General features: G+C 43.0%; 1 non-coding gene across 1 annotated transcript; it reads left to right on the forward strand.

The window, feature by feature from the left end:
• The first annotated feature begins 14,410 nt into the window (after window positions 1-14,410).
• trnai-aau (transfer RNA isoleucine (anticodon AAU)) lies at window positions 14,411-14,484 on the forward strand. Its single transcript has one exon. It is a non-coding gene; the product is annotated as a tRNA-Ile (tRNA).
• The last annotated feature ends 285 nt before the right edge of the window (window positions 14,485-14,769 follow it).

Below are 14,769 nucleotides of genomic sequence, written 5' to 3' on the forward strand. Positions count from 1 at the left end.
TCAGGAGTGACAGCTAGTTAAAGTTAAAGTTAAAGCCTGACCTTTGTACTACTAATTTGTACTACTAATATTAGACTGGAATAGGACAGCTGTATTTTTTATGTCAGGTTTTTTGTTTAAATAATTATTGAGATTCAGACTCTTGCAAATATTTTGACACCAATTTCATTCAGATTGTGTGAAAATCCTAGGACTGGTTTGAAATTAGCAAAAAAATAAAAAAACAAACAAACAAAAAAGTGAAATCTAATGGGCAGAGCCTATCTGAATTCAGGAGAAGCCAAGGAAGAATTAAATAAAAAATAAATAATATTATTTCTATATTCACCTCCGTCTTTTCTTTTGAACATCTGCAAATGTTAAATATAGTTTTGTCTGCAGTTCATAAAGGAAAAAGCAAAAATACATTAGAGTCAGAACTTTTGTTTCTTTGTCACACAGTTTTATTATTTTTTTGAATTCTTGTATTGTCTTTTAGCACACATTGGCAAATGTGTCCATCCTCCTGTCGATTGTCCTTGGACTTGTCCTCGGCCTCACACAGCCAGGTGAAAAAGGCTGTCACGGAATTGAGGGCCACACCTTTGCCTCTTGTTGTGCTTGGACAGCAGCTGCTGGTGCACCTTCCTCTGCTCCTCCTGCTCCTCAAGTTTGGCCTCCTTATGAATCTGCTCAATGGTCTTGGGCCCGTGGTCAGCTCGCCGCGACACCCAGTTATTCTAGAAAAGCAAAATCAGCAGATGCATACTTTTGCATCACCATGCGCTGGAATGGCAAACACAAACACACAAACACAGGCAGAGTCTCTAACCAGTCGCAGGTCGATGACGTCCTGGAGCAGGAACCGAATGCGTGAGGAACCCCTCCTCTCCTTCACTGTCTTTTCTATATATTTAAAGTAATGATCCATTTTTGGCTGAGAGAGAGAGAGAGAGAGAGAGAGAGAGAGAGAGTGTAAGAGAAACGTCGACAAATTTCAGATATTCTTCACCTTTCGATTCGATCAGGTGTGCTCTCAGCTGAACTCATGTCACAAGACGTTTATGACTCTTATGTAAACCCTGCTGCCTTGCACGTTGGTCAGTGCTGTAAAGCAGTTCACTGCCATTGTGGGTGTAGCTGTGCTCTCATCAGCTGCACTTGGCTTTGGGGAATCCAGGGTGCAGCAGCAGGAGGTGGCAAACGTGGAGGAGGCTGTGAGAGCAAAACCTTCTAACAGCTGACCAGTCCTGAATAAAAGCCTTTCATTTTGTCAGCTGCAGTAGGAGCAGAGCTAACAACCACACTAACAACTTCTCTAAACAATATGAACTTGGACACTTTTAAAATCATTGCCAAGGCCTAATAATACACTGATATCAGCACAGCATGCTAGTCGCACTATAGATGATGATCCTAATTAGTTGGCTACCCTGTAGTCAGAGTGCAGGCAACAGGCAAGCAACAGAAAACACTGACGGCAAAACTTTTATAAACAACATTTCAACATGCTTGTTTTTTGGTTAAAAGCGTGCATGGAAAAAAAAAAACACAATAAAAAAGACCAGGAAACTTGAACACAAATAACTGTCACACTAGTTGGTGACTGAACTGTCAACATCACAACTGCCATTCCTACTAGAGACAAAATTGACAGTCAATATACAATATCCAAAACTTCTTCATCCAGTTTCGATGTGTAAAGTACTTGTTGTGAAAAACGCAACACAGACCAAATCTGGACAAAATCCGCACAGCCGCTGCACTGCACACTAGCACTCATCTACACATGCGCCGTAAACCTTTACATGACATATTAAAGATAAACCGATGCAAGTGCTGAGCATCTGCTGAGAATATTAAATCAACCCAGACCAGGCCCGCGGCCTGCTTACCCTGGCCTTCTCCAAGTCCAGGTCTTTGCCGATGGCTGTGAGGAGGTGGCACAGACGCTCCAGGCTCTCCTCGCTGTGGTTCATGAACAGCTTGACCACACAGTCGTGCATGATGGCCTCTGACAGCATGTGCAGCTTGAACAGCTCCCCGATGAACTTGATGTTACCGATGGACCTCCTGTGGGCCTTGTCCTTCGCCTCCTCCAGATCCTCCTCCAGCCTCTCCCGCTCGCTGGCCTTGCGAGGAGTAACCAGAACAAAGACAAAAGCAAGAAACAGCGCGTTTGGACCCGATAACGACCAGGCCGCCTCCCAGCACTGCTGCCGATTTCAGTCCCCTTTCTCCTGATCTGTGGGTTGGTGAGTCGGGTAAACTAGACAGGAGTGCTGCTTACTGAAGTGGCCGCTTCCAGCTGGTGCCGCAGCTTCTCCAAAACATCATCGTTGACCTTGTCCTTCTCAAACTCCTTCTGACAGCGGTTCAGCAGCAGCTTTTGGAAACCCACAGTGCTGGTGGGCTTGTCTGCCATGGGCACTTTTAACTACACAGGAAAGACATGTAGGAGAAACACTTGGGTATAAGACAGTGTTGAGAGTTCTGTTACTAAATAGAAGCTGATTAAAGCTCCATGTCAGTTTAGAGTGGTTCAAACAGAGTTCACTTCTGTGTAGCATTTGCCTTTGTATGGAACTTCAGCAGCAATGTATGGGAACATGTTACTCACCATAGCCAGGCAGCTGCACATATTGCCATAGACCATAGAGAAGCTGGGCTCATCGATGGCTTTTTCAAAAACCAGATCAACCATGCCTTTGAGGCGCTCCTCTGTGTCGATGGTGAGGTCCATCACCTGCTTCATCAGCTGGTTAAACATCTGCGGTGTCAGTTTGTTCAGGATACTGCGCACCTTCTGGAAAAGCTCCTGGAGAGGAAAACAGACTACCGACTAAGCTTTCCATTACAAAGATCCCAATCTTTTGTTAAATTCAGCAGTTCTTCCACATAATGACTAACTCCTCACTTTCACCAAATATTTACTCTGCCATTTGGAACTTCGTCATGAACAAAAATACACTCAACTTTGCTATATAGACCGATAAAGGCATCATACATCAATCACACTTTCCGAGAAGTGTAGCACTGGCAGCAAACAGTTTATCAAATCTTATCAACTAAAACCCCTCATGTGCTCCAAATTCAAATTAAAAGAAAACCCATTAGAACCAGCTACAAGAATTTAAGATTTAATCAACATATAACTCCTACAAAAATATATATATATATATATACATAATAACCAAATCTGATCCAATAATAACCCTACCGACCAGACAATGCAATGAAGATCTGTCAATCTCTCCAAATGCTGAATTGCACACAAATTTGCAAGAATATTTTTAACACAACCATTGGGTGTTAACCTATAATATATACAAGATCATCCACAGAATACACTACAATATCTACAATACTCTCTCACCAAAATCAACACCACAATCAACACAAGGAACAACAAGCACACAAGATCTGGTCCTCAGTATCATCACACCCCCTGTTTACACTAGAAACCAATGTCCCCCTGCATAGCTACATTCGTGCACACTCCCCGCACACCCACCCAATTAAACAACGACTCTATAATTTAAATATCCAATTCTTGAAGAGCATATCGCAAATAAAATTAAGTAGCTTTCAAGCCAACCATAACAGGCTGTGACTCTGAAATCTGAAAACAGGGCATGGCGGAGTGAGGTGCTGACCTGAGTTTTCTGGGTCTCGGGGTTCTGGGTGTTCTCCCTTTTCATGCCAGGCTTCCAGGCATTCTCGGCCTTCTTCAGCTGCACCTCGTCGTTCATGGACACGTTGGTGATGATCTTGCGGGGAGGCAGCCGTCTCGGGCCTACACTGAGCAGCTGAAGCAACAAATGGGTGCTCTTTATTATGGGCGGTAACATTGTCACAAAGACCTCGGTCACAAAAGATGACCAGGCGCTCATTTATTTGTGACAGAAGAGAAGGGATGAGCGGAGAGACCCACCGGTGCACCCCTGCCTCCAGGAATTGCCCTGCTGAAGTCTGCAGAGGCTGGGTTGAAGCCTGGGTCTCTGGCGATAAGGCGAGGGCCCACCTGCTGCAGGGGCAGCTTGTTTTGTTTGATCTAGAAAAGAACAGAGTCAAGTCGAAGTCCATCAGCCCCTCTCCATGGAATGGTTTTAAAGCTCCCCTAAGGCCAATGTTTTAGCAGGCTTACCTTGTCCAGTACCACATCAGAGATGGGAGGAAGCCCCTCTGGCTTCTGCATGCAGGCAGGCATGAACTGGAAGGCCAACAGGAAGTCTCTATCATACTGCCTCTTCCCATCCTTCAGCTCTGGCTCTGCATGCAGAGAGGGGTACAGTGAGCACCTGGAGAGAGGAATCACCTCTCTGTCAGGACACTGGGCCTGCCCCACAGGAGTGTCCTCTTTTGGCTTCTTCCAGGTGTTGGATAAACTAATAGCTGTAAAACATAACAAATCGGTCTGGTGTCTTTTTAGTGTCCTAACATAGCATGTCATGCATGTGGTTATTTACCTTGACTCAAGCTTTGCCTAAGCTTGGACTGTAAGATGGACTCCACTTTATCCTCCAGCAAGACCTCTGGCTCCTTCCCAGTCTCTTTCAGCTCTGCCCCAGTGGAGGCTCCACAGGCCTGGACTGCCTCTATAACAGCCTGGCCTGGGAGAGTGAGGCCTGAAGGAGCAGCAGTGCTGGAAGGCAATGAGGGCGTCAGCGTGCCTGAGGCAACTGCCTCTCCGGCTGCTGGACTTGCAGCCTTCGCCGGACAGTGGGCCTCCAGGGCCAGGCTGACACTGACATTCCCCTGCTCTGCTACCTGGCTGTTCAGCTGCTGGGATTTGAGGTAGAAAATGCGAGGATAATGAGGGTGTGGACATAAAAACTAGCAAAAGACAGAAAAGATGGAGAGAGAGAGATAGAGAGAGAGAGAAAGAAAGAGAGAGAGAGAGAGAGAGATACTGCACACACATGCAGAAGAAGGGGAATGGCAATGAGGGTGGGGGGTGAGCACAGCACAGCACAGCACAGCATAATTAGAGAAGTGAGTAGAGAAAGAGACAAAGAGAGAGAGAGGAAATGAGAAAGCACAAGAGGGCAAAAGATCCAGCCGCAAAGGCACAAAATGTGTGTGTGTGTGGAGGAGGGGGGGGGGGTGAAGACACAAAGACAGCAAGAGATAGCAGACAAGCATGGGGTGCTTAAATAAATGGGCAGGAGAAATAGAGAAAGAGAGGAAAGAGGAACACTGTTAACATTTAGGGAAAGAGGACACAAAGTAAGTGCAACAGCGCAGTAGTGAGTGTTCCCTTTACAGAGAGGCCTTTCCTCAGAGGAGCTGAGGTGCTCAGGGTTTGGCTGAATCCTTCTTACAGGGCCTTTACGTGGGCTGTCTGTGTAGAGGGAACACGAGGGAAGATCAGGAGGATTCGAGTGGCTGTGAGGGAGAACTAAGATGGAGGCAGACGAAAGAATAGGCACGGCAAGTCGGAACATCAAAACACATCTGAGAAGCCTTCTTAAATCAGAACAGCCACAATCACACAAGCTACTGGAACCAGTCAAATATGACGGAGGAGGGTCAACGGTGTGACCGAATCACTGAAGAAGGAAGAGAGAATGGCCGGAAATCAAACTACACCATCAGATTTTGTTGCTGATTGTATGATGCTTTTAATAGGACAAGACAATGAAAGCCAGCCAAACAACCAAACAATCAACTCAGAGCTCATTATGAGGGAGGACTAGATGAGAGAGTACTTTGACCTGTGGAGTGGATCACGCGAAGCAGCGGCCTGCAGCCGATCAGGGGCTCGGGCTGCGGGACTGAATGGCTTACCTGTGGAGCAGTAGGGGTAGTGCAGGGACGTCCCACTGGTGGGCTTGTGCTCTGGCTAATGCCTACTCCTGACATGATCTCCTCTGTGATATCCTTGCCATCCTGGTTAGGGTCTCGGATACGGATCTTAGCGAACAGCAAGTTATTGCATCTATTAAGTCAATCTACAATTAAATTAATTTCACCTCTGAGGCATGGGGAATACTCACTGTTTTCTTTACCCTCTTAGTGGGTGGAGGCTGCTGAGCTGTATGCACTATTATAGATGGAGATTTGGTGTATATGGTCTGACCAGGATAGTATGAAGGCCCTGCCACTAGTGGTGACCAAAAAAAAGCACTGGTTTCAGTTAGAGAGCAAAAGAAAAACCAGTTTCAGCCAGCGGGAATACCCAGAAGAAAGGTCTCTTTATCGGTGAGAGCACGCATGTGGGTTTCCCAGGTGGGGGTAGAGAAAGGGAAGTCCAAACTCACCATATGCTAGTGGGCAGTCTGCAGGAAAGAGCCCAGGGTAGAATGTACTGGGTCCTGTGGGCTGGACGGAGTACTGCTGGGGATGTCCCACGTAGGGAAGGCCACTGTGGTGATACTGAGAATGAAACAGAACAGCAGAAGTAAAGGGCCTAGCACCAGACATGGCCATTCATATAGGACACTCCTAAAAGAGATATTCGAAGCAGTAAACAAACAAAAAATACAAAAACATTTAGTTTTTACACTGAAAAAAAACTAAACTAGAACTTCTCATTTCTGCTTCCAAGATAAAACATATTTTTATCTACACATTTTAGGAGCAGTTTATTTATTGCTGGCCAACCTGTTTATAGACAGATTTTCAACCCATTTGCTACACTGTGTACATATTTGCACAGGCGCTTTTCTCTGCTCTGGGTACCTGAGGCACGTAGTACTGGAGTACGTAGTACTGGCCGGTCTGGGATGAGGTGAAGGGCATGGGTGTCAGGAACATCATGATGGGCTGGCTGGACACGGGTCGAAAGGAAGCGCTGTTACTTGGAATGGCAGGCTGGGCTGTCTGCATCTGAGGGATCTGGAAAAGCTGGGAGAGGAGAGGAGTGGAGAGTGAGGGTCACAGAGCAGCGTGGCGTATGCCGCAGCAGCCGGCTCAGACGCTCGGAGTGAAGACTTTAGTCAAGAGTTGAGTCGTGGACTCTACAGCAGTTGTACTGGGAATGTTGAGGAGATATATACATAAAAAAAAAAGTTTAAAATTTTCAAGGGATTTTGAATGTCCTATTATGCTAGGCATGCAAGATACAAAAAGAAAATCTTTCAAGAGTCTGTTTCACATGCATGGCACTAATACAAGGGTGAATGAACTAGCATGAAAAATTAAACAATTACAATGATGGATGCAGCTAATTAGCCATTATTGCAGGAGAGAGGATATATATGTAAAAGACAACTAATCTTGAATGTAAATTTGTACTGATAACCTGAGTCTATCAAAGCCAATGCTGACAAAATATGACATGAGCTAGAATTCAGAATGTGACAAACCCCCATCCCAGTTGGCTTTGATGCTCAGAATGGGAACATAGTGAGGGAATTCCTTCTACATGAGAAACAGTAAAATGAGCCTAAGAGGTGATTCTCACATACTGTCTCCCACCGAGCTGTTGCCATCTTAACATTTTCTGGACATAAAATCCTCCCTCCAGCAGTTATGCATGCAGGCAGAAATGAACCTTTGTATGGGCTCCTGGGTAATGGAGCAGCCATACCATGTCCAAAACAGATTATTAAAAAGCACTGGAGTCCAAAGGAAATAAAAAGAAACAGACTAAAAAAGACTAAACATAAAAGACTAAACATAGGTGCTGGCATCCTCCGAACTGGGGAGCAGAGTGGAGCGCAGGTGCACCACTGAGCTACTGGAATGTCTTTCAATGCATTTTTTGAAGACTGCAAAATTACCTGAATGGATCTCAATCCTCCCTTGAATATTGAAGCAGGAACGAGAGAGAAGCTAGTGGAAGAACGCACTAATGGGTGTAAAGGGTCAGAGAGACTGTAACACACTCAGATACACTGGCACACACAATTTAAACAAATCTTTAAACAAATTTAAACCAAAACAAGTTTGTTTGTTTTTTTTAAATGACGGAATTGAACACTGTTGTTACAGTGGAATTGTGAGGTCAGAGGCAGAGCAAATGTGTTCCACTAACCTTCCTGGCCCTTTAAGTGCACTACTGCAGATAGACTGAAAACAAATTTCACCTAAATAAAATCACACTGCAACACTGAAAACATAAACACAGACAAGCACTGAATGAGTGGTAAAGGGCATTAAAGCCTAAGTATTACATGGAGATCACCGCTCACATTTTCAATTCTTTCCTTTGACAAAACAACTCACATCAACAGCCAAGGCACTGCACTGCCTTTCTAAAAGGAGATGGCAGATGGCACTATCAATTAGCTTCACTCAAAAATGGGAGAAAACAAGGAATGCGGCATGTTATGCGCTCGTGCACATAGTTCGGTCACACGTCTCTGCTATGGTCTTCCAACGTACACTGCCCTTGATATGAGGCAATATGGCCACCTACTGTAAGCTCAACCTTGGGTCACGATATCATGCAGAGCCTTCATAATACCCTATGCTTCTGTGCATGTGCTAGTCGGATTCAAGCTCAAATATCGTCTCTCTCAGCTAGCACAGCCCGGCCTCATCTGTCTACAAAACTTCCAAGAGGTCTCCGGTACACTAGACAAATGTTGCTGTTTTGTATTCACAGAGAACATTTATCCAAGTATGTGTACAGGTCAAAAAGTTGGGATGCGGCTGGGAGACAGGAATCCATCTGCCTCTGAGATTGATGTGTGAGTTGGGGAGGGGAGTGCAGTGGCTAGAACACTAAACTTGGCGAGGTTTTACCACAGGCACACAGAGGAGCATGCAGCATACAGTGGGAGGTGCTGCGCTGCGGCGGCGGACATTAGCTGCTGGTGGGCAGGATGAGAGAGCAAACTGGGGGTGGAGGAGGGTGGGGGGAGCCAGGCAGAGACTGTGGGGGCAGGATGCGTGCAGACGCATGTCACATGCTGCAGGAATCTGGACCATGTTGCTGACAAGTTCATTGAATGTTTTGAAGCCAACTACAGCACATGCATGTCTGTGTTGTATCTGGGCTTGGTGGATTAGGGTCAAGGAAGACTTATTTTTAGCTGAAGATGTCTATCAATAGCAACACACTTAACTGCAGATAACCATATTTACTGCTAAACTTTGGCTGACATCTCAAGTGAGGCGCACTTCATACAGAATGAATACAAGAGTTAATTTACTGTCTTGTGCAGTTCAATATAACAAGCTCATGGTTCATTGCAGGTGGAGCCACCGTCCTTGTTGATTGAAAACCTTAAGAAGCAGAAGCAACAGTCCTATTCCAAGCTAGAGAAAAAAGGCACAGGACTCTCACACAGCAGACTCTGAAATGGAGGATCTCTCACATTAAGGTATGGCTATGCAGCCTTGAATTTTTATCTCCAGACATTCTTGTGTGGTTCCTAGATTTTTCCCACTTTCCAGTCCTTTTCTCAAGTACACTTTAAATAGAAAATAAAGTAATTAATTGAAGGGAATAGCCGGTGCCATCTTTATTCTGAGCTCAATGTTGCATACAGACGAGGTATTGACCACAGAATGTCTAACAGTCTCAGGTGGGTTCAATATTTATACATTTTCATCAAGTTACAAAACCATTTTTTATTAAAATTGTATCTTTAGGTGGTATCCTGGCCTCAATCCTGGACTTGCCACAGAGGCCATATTTGGTCATTCTCACTTCCTGCTTACTTCTGAAGCCTAATTTGGTCTTTTACAATTCCTGCCATCATATTATTTACATTAATAATTTCATTTTATTACCTCACTTGAGTACACCTCTAGCTGGATATTGAACCACTTGGTTGTAATCCTAAATGAATCATGAATGATACAATCAAAGGATCACTGCTTGAAGCCAAGCAAAAAAGTTAGATTTTTCACATTCACAGACATGAAGAACCAGCAGGACGAATCAAGACTGATGTGAACTGTGTGGGAAAGTAGACTTTTCACATACTGTAGAACAAAACCGCTTTGATGAAGTTGTAAGCAAAGAGCTATTAAGAACATAAGCCTGTGTAAATCCTGATAAGCAATTGTAGTTCAGAAGTGTTTGAATATGTGTATTGTTTGTTTGTATTTTCACAGGCCAAAAACAAGTACTGATTAGCAAGATTTACTACCTCCCAGTACACCATTTCTTTTTACTGCCTGAGTAGATGTTGATGGAAGTCAAAAGGGCAACAGAAGCAACAGCCATCTGGTGGTTGCTTCCAGACTACCAGATCAGCTTGATATTCTCTATTGCCTCTCTCTGGCAGAATACCCACCAGGTCATTCCACATTTGCAGTTTTGGTGATGCTCTTTGCTTTGGCTTCAGTGTCATTTTGGTGGGCTTCTTTGGGTGGGATGATTCCCCCGCTGAGAGTGTGCGGGCTGTTGTGGAGAGAGGATGTGTCTCCAGAGTCACACCCAGACCCACATATGGCCAGCGCAACCAGAAAAGCACAGGTGAGGAAGGCAAGGCTTCTGAGAGCTACCAGCCAAGCAGGTGTGGACAGAAAAGAGGTGCTCTGTAGCAAAGAGAAAGGAAGCTGATTGCTTGGTATGTAAAAGGACAGAAACCTGGAAGCTGGTGTGGATAGTATGAAACCCACCAAAAATGAAAACAACAGCTTCATTTGGAAAGAAAACAAAACAAAAAAAACCCAAAAAAACCCACAAAATGCAGCAAGAGAGAACAGGTCTTTGCTTATCTTAGATAAATCAATGTTTGAAATAATCAATGCTTTAAAAAGCATGGTAGCCAGGAACAAAAAAGTAACCAAAAGTATTCAAGTATCCATTTTTTTATGCACTTTTATATGCACTTGAAGGACAGTGTTCACTACCAGTTCCGTGTACGCCTTTTTTTCTATCGTCACTTTGCATCAACTGGGAAGGAGCAACTGTCATTCACACCCAACAGGAATGCAGCTAGATGTGATCTTGAGAATTCTTGGCTATAGAATCGCCAAAAACTATCTTAAGCACTTTAGCACCATTCTAAGACAACCATTGACAATAATTACTCACCATAATGAATTCTTTGTCTGCATCTTGGCTGCATCTGAGCTGGTGGTTGAAAAGCAGGGCCCGCAGCTGTCGGTTCTGGTGCTGGATGTCATACTGCTTAGCTGTCTGACAGGCCCGCACAACTCGTAGGTCTGTTCAAGGTGGCACTTGTACACCTCAATTTCCATCGTAATTGTCCTGTACAACCATTAAAAAATTTGACAGAAGTTAAAAAACAGCAGAACGGTTTGTTACAACTGGAAAAAAATAAATAAGAAAATATTGTTTGTTGTTGTACATGAAAGTCAGAGAGCCATGAGGATAAGCCCTCTTGTCCAAAGTTCTGATCAGCAGTTATGACCTCCTAACACTGCAATCAAAATGCACAGGCAAAAGATGCGTTACTGAAAAAACACTCTGCAGATCTGGATTTCATGTCACCACAGTCAAAGTTGAAGGCTTTGTTCGGTGAAAAGAAAACAAATGTATCAAAGTTGACGTTATACTCAGTAAGAACTCAGTACAGTAAGAAACTGCAAAATACTCAGAAAACTCTGTGCATGAGTCAGTGGCTCAATAGTCCAACTAAAATCAGCCAGGACCACAGTTTAGTTGGGTTAAACATGAGTCAACTAAATCCTTAGTCAGAGAATGATATTCTGTCTTTGCTGCTTACATGATCAGCTTCTTTCAAATAGCCATGTAAACTTACTTATTTAGGAATAATATCAAACTACATGTGGGCCATCAGATCCTGTTTGCCCTTGAAGACCCACTCACAATCTTTGCCCAAGTCCAGCACTGGACATGCATTACCTTGCACAGTTTCACAGCTCTGGCACTGCAATCAACAATGCATACGTCTTAACTAAGAAGGCAACAGTTCAAATGGAAAACCTACTTCCTCTCTGGGAGTGAAGGAAGCCAGCTGCTTGATCTTCAGTGTCTGGTTGAGTCTTGGATGCATCAAGCACAGGGACACCAGCTGATACCCCATGGTTGAGGTGCTCCATATATTGTGCAAGGATCGGTTCGTTATAATCACCATTCTGCATTTTTTAACAGCAGCAACAGCATAAAATGGTTCAGGTAAGGGTGCATCATTGGAAGACTTTCACTAAAATATGTCCTCACCATGTCTCAAATACAGCAATACCTCATAGAAGCCATTGTACTGCACACAGAATGGACAGTCTCAGCAGTTTCTGTTCTCATATGGAACCTCAGTGTTTTGATTACAGAACCAGCAATTCACAATGACATGAACTGGTTTCTTCCCATTGAATAGGGAGTTTATATATATAACTGAATTTGATCAAACTATAGCAATGATTGTGAGCAAGGAGCTTTCATTTTACAGCCTAAAAATGAAAGTGGCAAATAAATGTATGTTACAAATAAACCAAACTTGAAACGTTATATGAATAGCTTCATGTTGAATAAACACAGTTAATCAGTCATTACAAACTACATTCTATTAATACAGAATGTTTATGAAAGTTAATTTAATCTAATTAACAATAAATGAACAGTCGAATATTGTAGTTCAAACAGTCCGATAGCTGTAGTAATGGCTTAACTCATTTTGCTTATTTAGAGAGAACGATACATTTGAAAACCCACAGGTTTGTGAATTTGGGTCTCTAAATCATACAAAAGTAGGTTTTCTATTGCTGAACAGTTAGCTAGCTAACAAACTACCAGCACCTAAACGATCAAAGTTGAAAGCTGAACAATGAAATGGTTCCACAAGGAATGGTTTATAGCCCCGAGTTTCACACTCGCTGACCTCAACTGTTAGCTAGCTAACTAGCGTATCGCTGTGATAAAGCGATACAATCTTTAGCAATGAGGACATGAATAAAGTATCCTTTACAATTTTCACAATATTGTGAAATTTAATTTGCTGGCATTGGAGGTTATTAAATATTCACAATATCAATAATAATTCCTTGGCTCACAGAATCAGACATTACATTTTTGCTGTTATGGCAGCTGTTATAAAGATCATATTTATACAGAACCCTGTTCAGTTAGTGCTAGTATTGAGGAACCATTGCATAACTAATAGCGGTACAGAGACAGAAACATCATGTGTTCAGATGAATAACTGGATGTGTGTGAGACAGTCTGTGAGAGGTTTGCATTTGTGTGTTGCATGACTATGAGTGGGAAAACCATATAAAGGTAAAAACATTACCTCTGCAACAAGGATCTCTTCTATTTGAAGGAAAGGTTTAAGTTAGACACATTCTCAACAGAGTAAGTTAAATCTGTCTGTGTTAAGACCAGTTGACATATCAGTGGTTTATCACTGATTATGTCTGCCACTGAGATACCACAAATTAAGCTTTCCAGATTCCAAGACATACAGTTGTGCAGTGTGAGCCATACATCAATTTGAAAACTTCAAAAGTCACGTAATGCGTGCATGGCATAAGTGTATTAGCAGGTCCCGAAAACATTTGCTATCAGAAAGGATTTCATCATAGAAAAAAACTACAAATTCTAGACTTGAGAATGTGAGCATCAATCCCACTAACACTCACATACTAAAAGAGCACTCTACCACTTGACCTAGTTCTCCTAGAGTGGGACTTGTTTGCAGATCGGACAAAAGCTGAAGACACAGTGGAATGGCAATTCTCTAGGAGATCATACCAAATCCTGCATCCACCCTAAATATTTCATCTAGCTGTGAAGTCAAAAAAGCTTATTCCTGAAATGATAGGAATAGTTCTTGCAGATTCTGATATGCTATGCAAACACTATAAAATGTGAGCTATGTTAGATCTGGCAGCCATTGGCTCTAACTGTCTCTTTTTATTGAGTTAAGCAATGCTTACAGAATAACTTTCTATGGCTTCAAATACTTCCAAGAATTAAACCTTGCAGAGCTCTGTAGCTAGACACATTGTCTCTGTAGGTTTGACATGTTCATTTGACAAACTAGCTAAAATAGCATCTTTTGGTTTGAATAAATTGCCCCTTAGACCCAGACAAAAAATTGCTCAAAATCTTTCTGCTTATTCATGCAGCAATGACACAGATTTCCAAAGAAAGAGGACGTATGGTTAAAGCTAGAAAAAAATGCCTACTCTGTGCTCAGGCAGAAAATCTGATATTTTAAATATGTCCCTAAAAGGTTTATATTCCTTGGCTCACAGAATCAGACATTACATTTTTGTTGTTATGGCAGATTTCATGGTGTAATAGACAGCACTATGTAACTCGCAGCAATAAAGCTCAGTGGACTTTGCAATTGATGATTTCGTCACTGTGTACAACTGCACTGAATTGCTCTTTAACAAAAGCTTCTCCACATTTGCTTTTGAAGTTTAATTCAAAAGTTGGCTGCAGAATAACCATTTGTCAGAGGGAACAATAAGTGTCAACTTTCACCTATGCTCGGTCGAAAAAGTGGCCGTAATCTCGTTGACACCAAGTCTACAATTTCATGGAAAGGTTCCCTTCAGTGCTGCACCAAAAACTGCGAAATGAACAGAGAAAGGCCGATTAGCTCAGTTGGTCAGAGCGTGGTGCTAATAACGCCAAGGTCATGGGTTCGATCCCCATATGGGCCATGTGGGTTTTGTTTGATGAATGACCCCTTGTCAACAAACCACCTGTTTGAACTTGTGTTGCTTATAACATTGCTTGTAAATCACAATCTGCTAAGACATGTTCCAAGTACATTAGAGTGTGTTCTTGATTACAAAACTTTACCCATGGATTTGTGCTTGTTTACAAATCTTGGACAATGCAGAGAAAAGTATGAAATCAGAGGGACTCTGGCATTAGTGTAAGGCTCTCGATCGCTGTGTGAATAGGTCAAAGAAGCAATTCCAGAGGCATGCAGACAACCTGCA

This window comes from Electrophorus electricus, unplaced genomic scaffold (genome assembly GCF_041902795.1).
Source record: "Electrophorus electricus isolate QZ-2024a unplaced genomic scaffold, ASM4190279v1 Scaffold49, whole genome shotgun sequence".
Taxonomy (NCBI): Eukaryota; Metazoa; Chordata; class Actinopteri; order Gymnotiformes; family Gymnotidae; genus Electrophorus; species Electrophorus electricus.